General features: G+C 31.7%; 1 pseudogene; it reads left to right on the top strand.

The window, feature by feature from the left end:
• The first annotated feature begins 3,619 nt into the window (after window positions 1–3,619).
• LOC112470622 lies at window positions 3,620–3,737 on the top strand (annotated as a pseudogene).
• The last annotated feature ends 9,405 nt before the right edge of the window (window positions 3,738–13,142 follow it).

The raw sequence follows: 13,142 nt of genomic DNA on the forward strand, positions 1-13,142 counted from the left end.
AGCACATCTCTCTAGAGTATGCCTTTATTTCATTCAGAAAATAGGAAAAGAACTAAACCACGCAATTACATTAAATTTCTTTCCAAATGCCAAAACACATCAATCGGCCAAAATATGTCCCTGTTAAAACCTAAAGTCAATGAAACATGTAAGATTTTTAACAATAGGCACAAAAGTAGAATCTTGTAAGAGGGAAGGTAAAAATAGTTGGGAAAAATAATCTTGTGTATTACTTTTATATAGTTTAATAATAAAATAGAGATACTATTAAATATTAATTTGATAGTGTCAATTACAAATAAGCAGTGTCCTGAGAAAATTCGGAAAATATGAAAAGGGGTAAATAAGACAAAAACTATTATGTATAATCTTAACATCTAAGTAAAAAGACTATTAATATTTTGTTAACATCACAAAATATTGTTCAAAGAATTATCAATTTTTCTGATGCTTTTGTTAGTAGATAAAATAAAATTTTCTTTTAGTAAAGAAAACTATACTTACATGTGGTATATTAAAATATACACACTTTCTCTAATTTATGAAAAAAATACTTCAATTTATTGATTTTTAAGTCTAGCTTGAACCTTTTAAACTACTATTTCTGTTCCTTTAAATCTGGCTATGGAAGAAGATATTTATTTATTTATTTATCTGTTCGTTTGTTTATTTATTTATTTGTTTTTTTGTTTGTTTGTTAATGCCTACAGCATCTGGTATTCCGAGGTGGTCTTTCATTCAAATACTAACCAGGCCCGACCCTTCTTAGTTTCCGAAATCAGAAAAGATTGGGCACATTCAGGGTGGCATGCCGTAGACTAGAAGAAGATTTTTAAATGACAGTTCACTTATTTCCTACACAAGTCATCCAATTAAAGGACTTTTACCAAGATTGTTACACTTTGAAATTTACATAATTTGACAGCTGGATCATTTGATAGCCTTTACTTTAAGAATGTCATTTTTGCTAGCTGTCTAATTTATTGTTTTAAAATTATGCTTATGCTGCTGAAAAGTGCAGAAAGTACTTCAAAATCTTAGTCTGAGTATGAGGGAATAAGACAAATAAATGTTTAATTCACTAGTCTTCAACTTTCTTGAGGACAGGTTCCTTGTATCCCCCAAATTCATGACAGAGAATAGGCACTGAATGAATTTTGGGAGGATGCATTAATAAACAGTCTCTCTCTCTCTAACTGATCAAAGTCAGTTTCATGTAAGTCACAAGCATGTTCCGAGGAATTTTTACCCTTTCAACAAAAATGGTTTGAGAGTCTTCTATGTAACAGACTGTGCTAAATTGATGAATAAGACAGTACCCCTGCTCTTGGCAGTAAAGCATTTTCAGCTGGTTATGGACAATTTTCTTAAATGAACATATATTAGCATATATACTTTGCTTATATATATGCAAGATTTAGACAGGTTAAGCTAACGCAGAGATTCTCATTCTTGAATGAACATTAAAATGGCCTTCATAGTTTTTTTCACAATATCAATACCTGGACACCACCCACAGAAATTCTAATTTAATTAGTCTGGGATAAGGATTGTTCACAGATGTTTTTAAAAGCTCCCAAGATGAATCTAATATACAACCTTGGTTCAGAATCATTAGTCTAGTTACTCCTGTGCCTTGCTACTATAAATATGTTTCTTAGAATAGCATCATTACTATCACATAAGAGGTTGCTAGAAGGGCAAAATCTCAAGGCTTACCTAAAACTTATTGTATCAGAATCAACATTTTGACAAGAACTTCCAGGAGATTCCTATGCACATTAAAATTTAATAAGTGCTCTGTTCAGTGTATAAGGTATTATGACAAAATTGTATTTTAGAGATGGTTCAGAGAAAGACGTGATATAACACCAAGTATGCCAGGAATTTTCCTGGGAAAAGCACCAAGTATCCACAGTCTATACTGCAGACAAAAGTCATTAATGATCATAGGCTAGCTCTTATCTATAGACTTAACACAGTTTATAAGTGTGTTAATGTTAAAGCTGGTCAAAGGGAATTATTTTAAACATTTACTCAAAGAGATTTAAGATGTCCCATGTGAGGGTATGAGAGACACAAATTTGGATAAGGAGAAATTCAAAAGTATTTTTTACTAAAACATAATGATATGGATAGAGATAACTCAAGTCATGTCTGAAAAACTATGGCAGAACCCTAAGGAGCAGAGAGAACAGCAAAGCTCTCGTCAAAAACCTTAGATTTGATCTCTTTCTAAAGAGATGTGTTTGGCAAGACCTATTGGAGTACAGTGTACTTGGCTTAAAAGTGGCATTGGAAAGGAAAATGTCTTGGTTATTTCTAGCATTTAAGTTTTTATTTGTTTATTGCTTCTAAACCATTTATTTTCATCTATTCTATAGTCTAGCCAAATTCCATTGGTCTAAGTGTCATTTTTTAACTTTTATATTTGTCATTATTTCACTGTTTTATTTTTTGGTCAATATCTACTCTATTTTTGAAAGAACATTTGGATTGTGTGTTTCATGACATCACTTCAACCTTCTGCAGTTTCATTCTGCTCTTATTGTGTTTAAGTCAGATTTCTGAACTCTGCTTTTTTAATTTCTTTGCAATCTTTTATTACCTATTCTATCTATTTATTTATTCCTAGTTGCATCTTCACCACCTTCCATTTAACTGTAACATCTCTTATTTTTCTTAGTGGCTATAGTTCCTTGACTTCTATTAATAAAATAATGTGATGATTAAAAAAAAATCTTAAGTCATATTTTTTAATTATAAAGAATTTAACTGCTTTCTGCATATAGAGTACATTTGTTTTAAAGTTTCTCAGGTAATTCTAACATGCAATCTCATTGTATTAATGAAAGTGGAGTTGACAGAAGTGTCTCCTGACCTTCCTTCCTTCCATGGATTCAATGTACAGCTACACATGAAGCAATTCCCTCTGAAAGAAATATAGAAATTAGCTGAGCAACAACTACACATAGAGTAAATGAGAAAATACCTACATCAATACAGGTAGGAATGACTGAGACACACTTGTGTCATAAACACAGCACCATACAATCAGGAAGGAACCCCCAACTCCCAGCATATCCCTGAGGAGCAAAGAGTTTGAACTGCACATCTACCATGTCAACTTTTAAGACTCCCATCCAAGGGATAGGCCCACAAAATGCCTAGCTCTGAAAGCAAACAGGGGCTTGTATCCACAAGGCCTATAAGACTACAGCAAATAAACAAGCAACTCTTAATGTTGAGCACATGGCTATCCTTCCAGGGATATCCACAAGAGAGATAAACATAAATGCCTATCTTCCATCTTTTCATAAAAGGGATCCATCTGCATACTTCCAGTTTCCCCGTAAAAAGAGATTAAATACATACTTTTGCAGATGCTACTTGAGGGTCTAGATTTTAAGCCATAGACTATAACAAGAAAAAAAGGAGGTCGTTATATGATGATAAAGAAGTCAATTCATAAAGAGGATATAACATTTGTAAACATCTATGCATATAACATAAGAAGGCCTGAATATATAAAGCATATATTAACAGATCCAAAAGGAGATGTAGCATCAGTACAGTACTGATAGGGGACTCAATATCTCACTTTCAAAACTGAATAAGTGTCTACGGCATGCTACCCTGAACAAGCCCAATCCCATCTGATCTTGAAAGCTAAGCAGGGTCGGGCCTGGTTAATACTTGGATGGGAAACCACCTAGGAAGACCAGGTGCTGTAGGTATAAAAAATAAAAAAAATAAGGGATTGTAAGCTGACAAGGTCCTTGCAATCTGTGAGGTCAACCAAGGATTACCTCATCTAAACAAAACAAAACAAAACTGGATAGATAATTCAGAAGGAAAATTAATAAGAGAATCTTGGATGTACACTACACATTAGGTCACATGAACCTACCAGACATATACTGAACATTCCATCCAATACCAGCAGCATATACATTCTTCTCAAGAGTATAGGGACTATTCTCCAGGATAAATCATACATTAGACCCTAAAATAAACCTTAATAAATTTAACAAAATTAAGATCATGTCAAACATCTTTTCCAACCACAGAGTTATGAAATTAGAAATCAATTACACGGGAAAAAACTGGAAAATGAACAATTGTATGGAAATTAAACATCATTCCTTTGAACAGCCAATAGTCAAAGAAGAAGTCAATAGGAAAATCAAAAATATTTTGAGACAAATTAAAATGAAAACACAACATTCCAAACTTATAGAATGCAATAAAAGCCATTCTAAGAAATAAGTTATAGGAATAAATGCCTACATCAAAAAAAAAAAAAAAGATCTATAATAAGTTACTTTATACGTCAGGGAACTAAAAAAAAAAAAAAACAACTAAGCTCAAAGTTAATAAAAGGAAGAAAATCATAAAGATCAGAGTGAAAATAAATGAAATAGAGACCAAAAAATGATAATAGAAAAGATCAATAAAACAAAGAGCTGGTGTTTGAAAAGACAAACAAAATAAATTTTTAACTAGACCTATCAAGAAAAAAAAAAGAGAGAGGACTCAAATAAATAAAATTATAAATAAAAGAAAAGATATTACAACTGATACCACAGGAATACAAAAGATCAAGTAACTTAATGAACATTTGTATTCCTACAAATTGGACAACCTAGAATAAATGGATAAATTATTAGAAACATACAAATTACCATATCTGAATCATGAAAAAATAGAAAATATGAATGGACCAATAAGAAGAAAAGAAATTAAATGACTAATCAAAAACAAAACAACAAAGAAATCCAGGATCAGGTGGGTTTATCGGTAAATTTTACGAAACATTTAAGGAAGAATTAATGCCAAACTCCCCCCCCCCGCCCGCCAAAAAAAAAAAAAATTAGAAGAAGAGAAAATACTTCTAAACTCATTTTATTAGGACAACATTACTCTGTACTCAAACCAGATAAGGACAGTATAAAACAAGAAAAGTACAGAAAATTTCTTATGAACATAGATGCAAAAATTCTCAATAAAATATCGTAAGCCAAATTTAACAAGATGTTAAAAGTAACATATGCTATGATTACGTGGTATTCATTTCAGAAATGCAAAAATGCATCATCTGTAATTCATCATCTGTAAATCAATCAATGTAATATACCATATTAACAAATTGAAGGATAAAAATCATATGATCATTACAATAGATGCAGAACTATTTGGCAAAATTCAACATCCATCATGATAAAAACTCTCAACAAACTTTATATAGAGGTAACATACCTCAACACTAAAAGGGCCAAATATGACAAGCCCACATCTAAAAGCATACTCAACAGTGAAAAGCTAAAATCTTTTCCCCTAAGCTCAGGAACAAGATAAGGATGTCCACTTTTGCCACATTTATTTAACATAGTATTGAAAGTCCTAGCCAGAGCAATTAGGTTAAAAAAAAAAAAAAAAAAAGAATTAAAGTCATCCAAATTCGAAAGAAATAAAATTGTCTCTATTTACAGGTGACATAATATTATATATAGAAAGCTCTAAATTCTCCTTTAAAAAACTGTTAGAATTAATTAATAAATTTAGTAAAGTTGCAGGATTCAAAATCGATATACATAAATCCATTATGTTTTATACATTAACAGCAAACTATCAGAAAGAGAAATTAAGAAAACAATCTCAATTACAATAGCATCAAAAAATAATAAAATACTTAGGAATAAACTTAACCAAGGAGGTAAAAGATCCATACAGTAAAAACTATAAGAAATTGAGGAAGACACAAACAATGGAACGATACTAAAAGAGGATGTAATATATGTTTACAATGGAATACCACTTGGTCATAAAAAAGATGAATTATTGTCTTTTGCAACAACATAAGTGGATCTTGAGAGTATTATGCTAAATGAAATAAGTCAGATGGAAAAGGACAGAAAAGTATGATTTCACTCATATGTGGAATATAAAACAAAAAAGTAACAAATGAGCTAACAAAACAAAAACAAACTCAGAGATACAGACAACAAAATGGTGGTTACCTGGGAGAAAATGGAAGAAGAGGGTGGTAAAAATTGAGTAAAGGAGGTTAAATATATGGCAATGAAAGGAAACTAGACTTTTGGTGATGAGCACGCAACAGAGTATACAAATATTGTTATAATGTGTACTCCTGAAATGTATATATTATTAACCAATGTTCCTTCAATAAATTTAATTAAAAACAGAAAGATCATTGGTACTCAAGGATTAGAAGAATTAATACTGTTATTAATATTGTTAACATTTCTACCACCCAAAGCAATCTTGCAGATTTATGCAATCCTTATCCAAACCCAATTGTCATTTTTCAGAGAAATAGAACAAACGATGCTAAAAGTTTTATGAAAACATGAAAGACCCTGAATAGCCAAAGTGATCTAGAAGCATCATATGTTTGGACTTCAAACTATATTTCAAAACTATAGTAATCAAAATGGTATAGTATTGGTATAAAAAATGAATACATAGATCAATAGAACAGAAGAGAAAACACAGGAAAAAACCTATACATGTATAGTCAACTGATTTTCAATAAATGAGCCAACAAAATAAATGAGGAAAGGTTAGTCTCTTTAATAAATATGTTGGTAAAACTAAATGGCCACATGCAAAAGAATAAAACTTGACCTCTATCTTACACTAAACATAAAAATCAACTCAAAATAGATTAAAGACTAGAATGTAAGACCTGAAACCATGAAACTCCTAGAAGAAAATATTTTAGATAAGCTCCTTGATATCAGTCTTGGCAGTGACTTTTTGGATTTGACACCAAAAGAAAAGGTAGTAAAGCAAATTAAACAAGTGGAACTAGATCAAACTAAAAAGACTCTGCACAGTAAAGAAAATCATCAAAAATATGAAAAGACAACCTACCAAATGAGAGAAAATATTTGAAAACACATATTCTATAAGAAGTTAACAACTAAAATATACAAAGATATTATATGCACAAGAGATAACAAATAATGTTGAGGATGTAGAGAAAAGGGATGCCTTGAGCACTATTGGTGGTAATGTGAACTGGCACAATCACTATGGAAAACAGTATAAAGTTCTCTCAAGAAATTAATAATAGACTACTATATGAATCAGTAATAGCACTTCTGGGTATATGTCCAAATGAAACAAAACCATTATCTGGAAGACATATCTGTATGCCCATGTTTGTTGCAGCATAATTTACAATAGGCATGGTATGGAAACATCCTAAGTGTTGACAAATGAAAAGATAAAGAAAATGTGATACATACACAATGGAATATTATACAGCTCTAAGAAAAGGAAATACTGCTATTTTTAACAACATGAATGAAACTGGAGAGTGTTAAACTAAGTGAAATAAGCCATAGAGGAAAAGACAAATACTGCATGGTATCACTTATATGTGGAATTTTTTTAAAAAAAGTCAAACCCATAGAAACAGAGTAGAAAAGTGGTTGCCATGGTCTTGGGGTGGAGAAAATAGAGAGCGATTGGTAAATGGTATAAACTTTCTGTTAAAAGATGAATAAGTTTTGAGGATCTAATATTTAACATGGTGACAATAGTTGATAACACTGTATTGCATAATTGAAATTTGCTAGAGAGTAGAACTTAAATGTTCTCACACACTCAAAACGGTAATATGTGAGGTGATGGATGTGTTAATTAACTTTATGGGGGGAATTCTTTCACAATGTGTACATATATTGAATTTTCACATTGTACATTTTAAATATCTTACAATTTAATTCATCATTATACCTCAGTCAACCTGAAAAAGTTCTAAAATAATGATAATAATTTTATAAAAGGCCCTATGATGTTTTTCCATTTCTGCTCTTTAAAGAATTTTACTCTGCTGATTGAATATCATGGGTAGCTTTCTTAGGTTTCTACTCCATTCACTCACTATAATTCTACTCTTAGATATAAACTATAAATATAGTTGATATGCAAAATATGCCTTCAGGATCTGCATTTATTTCTTTAGTGTAACTCTGCCAGGAAGAATAAAATGTTTTCTTATGCTGTTACCAGATTCTGCAGAATTTTTTTTTTTTTTTTTTTTTTTGATTTAATAGAAAATGTGAATTATCTGACTTCCATCTTACTGGGTACACTATAGTGTATACAGATATCAAACTATGATACTGTACACCTGAAACATGTTATTAACCAATGTGTCTTCAATTAAAAAAAAAGTCTATGAAGACTTGCATCATTCCATTAGTAATTTTTAATACTTCTAACCATGAAATGCTTCTAGTTGAAGCAATCTGGGAAATTTCTCTTTGGTAATCATAAGACTCACTCTGTCAATGTGCTTTTAGCCTTCCCTTGCTCTGTTACATTATTCTTTCATACAAGTCTGATTTTGTTAATCTCTACCACAGTGTGTTTTAATGACTTTCTGTAAGCTATAGGACAATCTCTACATTGATTACCTGGCAGGCACTGCTCTTCATGATCTGGCTATCACCCAAATATATACTCACTCTTACCTTTTTTACTTTGAATTTCAATAATACTCAACTATTTGCCAGATTTGTCAATATATTGGTGCATGTTGTCTACTTCTAATTACAAATGTAGGTGTCTTTAAATACTTTCCTGAACTTGACATTACCCCTCTCTTTATGTTTCCTCCTATTTTCCCTTAGTACTTTGTACAATATGTCTATAAAAGCAAACGTCCATTTATTCACAAAATACATATCATTTAATATTTCATAATGTAACAGGTATCTCCATCTATTAAGGTTCTTTCCTCATCACCTTGCCTGCTGCAGGAACTCTAGAAAATTTCCTTTGAGAAGAGTGCTCTCAACTATTCTGAACCTGGATGCTTCATTCCTTAGCTTGCTCTTTTTCCTCTAACTTTATATGAATGTTTTCTTCTCTCCTGAGACTTTTCAGACTTTGTTTCATTTCTTCTTAGCTTGAACTTTGAATTCTGTCTTCCTAATTTTCCTGTTTAGATAGGAACTCACCCAGTAACAAATAATCCAGACTCTTGAATCCCAGCCTAGGAAAAGCACTAAGGGCTTCAATATGAATGGCAGAGTTCTATGAGCACTAATATTTTTGACATTATTTTCTTCATTTAATCCATCTTGAAAAGAGGAATTAAATTTATTCCTAATATAAAAAACATACTGCACATATATAAACATAATTAAATAAATGGACAAATAAATTAATTTATTTTTGCTACGCTGCTCACTACAGGGTGATTTTTGACACTGATCTTCCACTCAATTTTCTCTCAAGTAGTTATGGTCTAGGAGAGTGCTTTATAAATTGTACTCTGAGGAGTACTCAGAGGATGATATAAGTATGCTGGGGGCAGGAGTTGAAAGGCAAGAAGAAGGGCCAAGCAGGCAGGACTCCAGGCTGCTCACATGCATTTCAAGCACAGAAAATTCCCTAGTGTGCATTTTATGTATTGGACTTCTTCCAAATATTTCAGCTGAATAAATGTTTCCAAGACTTAAAAATTAAAAAAAAAAAAAAAAACCCTCGAAACTATTGATGCAAAGCTAAACTAGAGAGTGGCAAGAGGTAACTTCCAATAGCACTTAAATTTGCTTACCTTGTTTCAATTGTACGTTAATAAATTTCCATAAACTTAAAACTTTTTCTAACTATGACACTAAATTTGCTAAGAAGACAAAGCATTATATGCTTGGCAAAGTTGCTTCTACATCTTTAATGATGACAGACTTCCCAAGAATAGCTGATGAACCACATTTGCATAACAAATAGATTTATTTACCCAGGCATCTTTTCACATAGGAAATTCAATGATTTTATAATTTCCTACCGCTTTAACTCCTTGGCATCTAGAACTTGAAGTGCCTCCTGCCTGGAAGACAATTGCCAACAAGGAATGCCTTGGAAAGTGCTAATGCAAAAAGATTAGTAAGCTAGTGCAGACCAAATAAATTATGCTTAGCACTTACCGGTTTTCTATGGGCAGTAGGATAAATGAGGTATTATTAGCACTATACATTTTGTGCCAGAGGCAATATCTAGCACTCTAGTGCTTTATACTACTTGATATGCCAGCCCCCAAAGTATGTTCTTCCAAGCTAATGCTGACAGAGCAAAGTAACACACTGAGACAAAATCCTTTAAGTTCCTGTGTTCCTTGAAATAAAGGAAGATTTAAAAAAAGAAATCAATGCGTTTGTTAATTTGAGAATCAAATAAAAATGTACTGTAGATTTTTTTTTTTTTTTTTTACATAACTCCTATGGCTATTCATTCATACCAAAAAATCAAAGAAAGTGGTTAATAGGTCAAAAAGAATTTAAAATTTTAAAAGATATTTTATTTTATTTTATTTTATTTTATTTTATCTCATCATTGATAACCCCTATATTTTCAAAGGAAAGAACCTCGGGGTTTGAGGGAGTGATTTCTGTCATAGTGTCAATATTTGTAGAAGAGACATACAGAGACAGTTTGCAGTTTATGACCCTTTAAAAAAAACGGCGACATGTCATCCCCGTTACTTCTAAATAAATGGCATATTGATAGCAATGAATATTATTTGCCAACATTAGCACAGAAGAAATGTTCTATTTCAGTTCTCAATATGGAGAATATGAGGACAAGGAGCTATAGAGCAAAGACATTGAACGTTTCTGAAAGTTATGCTTTGATCCAATGAGACTTAAGTTGATACGTCATACACTTTGCCTTTATTAATGTGTGTTATCATTCAACTTTCTGCCAGGAAGTTCCACACCATCTTCCACTTTTAAAATTAGAAACAGTAGGCTAGACAAGGACATTACATCAGTTTGACAAATATATTTGCCAGTAATTGTTTTTTTTGTAAGAAAACTTGTACCTCAAATATTTGAAAATTAGCCTATTGTAAACTCTACAGATTATTTAAAAAATTACTTCACATAGTACTGTCTGCTAAAACATCATTTTAAAGTTATGGCAGAAGATAATAAAATATTACAGAATCAAGCTTTCACTTTCCCTTGGTATCTCTCAATGTGTGATGTAAGCCTATATGCAGAGCAAGTCATTCTTATTGGTCAATTGAAATAATAAACAATTTTATTCATTTGTGCATCTGTTTATCTATTCATCCATTCATTCAGTGCATGAAATGGCTACTACAGGATAAGTAACTGTTCTAAGTGCTAAGTGCCCAAATATATAACCCACAGTTTCTGCTCTTAAGAAGATGACAGTATTGTGGGATAGATGTATGAAAAATAACATGGACAATAAATATGTAACAAGAGCTAAGGCAGAGTGTAAACCTTGGTTTTTATGGCTACAGAAGCTAGAAGTCAATATGGTAAATTCTTTAGTTATTTCAGTGACCAAATATTTCCAGTAGAATCTGAGAAGACTCATGTTCCCTTCATGACTACTTGCTTTGGTTTGGAGCCCACTCAATATCTGATAACTATTCAACCATAAACTTTCTGTCCATGGGATTTCACTGCGGCTGCTAATTGCCTGGAGTGGTTGTTTCCTTAGGAAAATTTTCTGTTCAGTTTCCTTTATATTTGACAGAATTTTAAAATTTCTTTCTCCAAAGTCAAAACTTCATTTGTCACAGATCCACAGAGCTTTCCTTGCTTCTCTGTGTGTAGCCATAATTTACGTTTTTACCATCAAATCAGCTCCTGATATTATAGTTCTTATTTAAACTGATGCTTGCAGCTCTACCACTTGCCTGCATTCTTCACACTCCTAATTCTCTTGTCTGCCCATTAAAATTAAAAGGTGCACCAGTTCTACACAAAATTAGAGTCTTATTCTAAATCAATGTTATGTCAGTATCAAAAGTTGAACTGAATTTCAAGAATGCAATGATTTTTCAGCTGATATTTTAAGACATTTTAAATATATAACACTTCTTGAAATATACTGAGAGTAGATGTGATGATATTACAACATTGTTTGCAGAGATAGAATCTGTAAGAAAAATTTTGTAGTTTATAATCATTTCTCTTTAAAAGTATTCAAATGTTAAAAAAAAAATGTTTCTTATAAATTGCCTTCTCCTACTGTGAATTTGACTGTTGCAATCCCAGGAAATAATAGTTTCCTTAGGATAGCATTAGTCATCACTTTCTCATTATCAAGAATCCGAGAACACAATTCCATACTGATTTCTTTCCTCTATATCTCATTTCAGAATGTCTCCTCCTCACTATGCATTAGTGCATAGCAAATTCCATAATATATTTTCCACTTACTCCTGTGGCTCTCCTGCATATGGCAATTTAGAATTTCACATCAGATCCAAACTACTATATCCTTCAGTACAATAAGTTATTCAGTGAGTAAGAGAGCAAGTAATATGGAGTTATATTTATTCTCCATTGAAAAGACAGTGAAAGAAAAAATATTTATATTTATTCAATCAAATAATAGTACTTGTCTCTCCTTGTACCCTTTCTTTTGCCTTTTATGGGTAATTAATTATATTTTCCCAGTGAGACAGACACTTCATTCTCTATTCATCTATAATATATAAAAATGTCTTTGAGTTTAGTACCTTCTAAATTGACAATTTTCATCCAATCAATCATCGATTGCTCCTAGACTCCATTCATTCATTTAAAAATTTATCGAACAGCTACTGTTCATTACTGTGTAAGGAGCTGAAGATACAGTGATGGCCATGATAGATGTGATCTTTGGCTTCATGGACCTTGCTATTTACAGGTAGAGACATATTTTAAACTCATGTAATTAATTGATATCGGTAGTGAGAAATGGTAGTAAGTAAAATTAGAGAATTTAGTGTGTATATTAATGGACCCTAAAAACACCCTGAGAGTCAATGATAACTTCTCTGAGGAAGTTGAGATCTAAAAGTTGAGTTGGTTATCAGAATGTAGTAAAAATAACACTATTGGCTGCCACACATAAGGAAGAACAGTTTGAAGGTACTTGAGGAAAAAAGAATATTTACCACTTTTAACTTTTTAAAAAGCCAATATTCCTAGAAAGAAGGAAATAAGAAAAAGACAGATGGAAGATCAAGCAATGTCTCTATATGTTTGGTATGGAGTTATATCTATTAGGACAGAGCATGAATAAACACTGGAAGACCCTTCAGAGCTTTCAACAGATGTGTGGCATGAAAAAGA

This window comes from Pteropus alecto, unplaced genomic scaffold (assembly GCF_000325575.1).
Source record: "Pteropus alecto unplaced genomic scaffold, ASM32557v1 scaffold3, whole genome shotgun sequence".
NCBI lineage: Eukaryota > Metazoa > Chordata > Mammalia > Chiroptera > Pteropodidae > Pteropus > Pteropus alecto.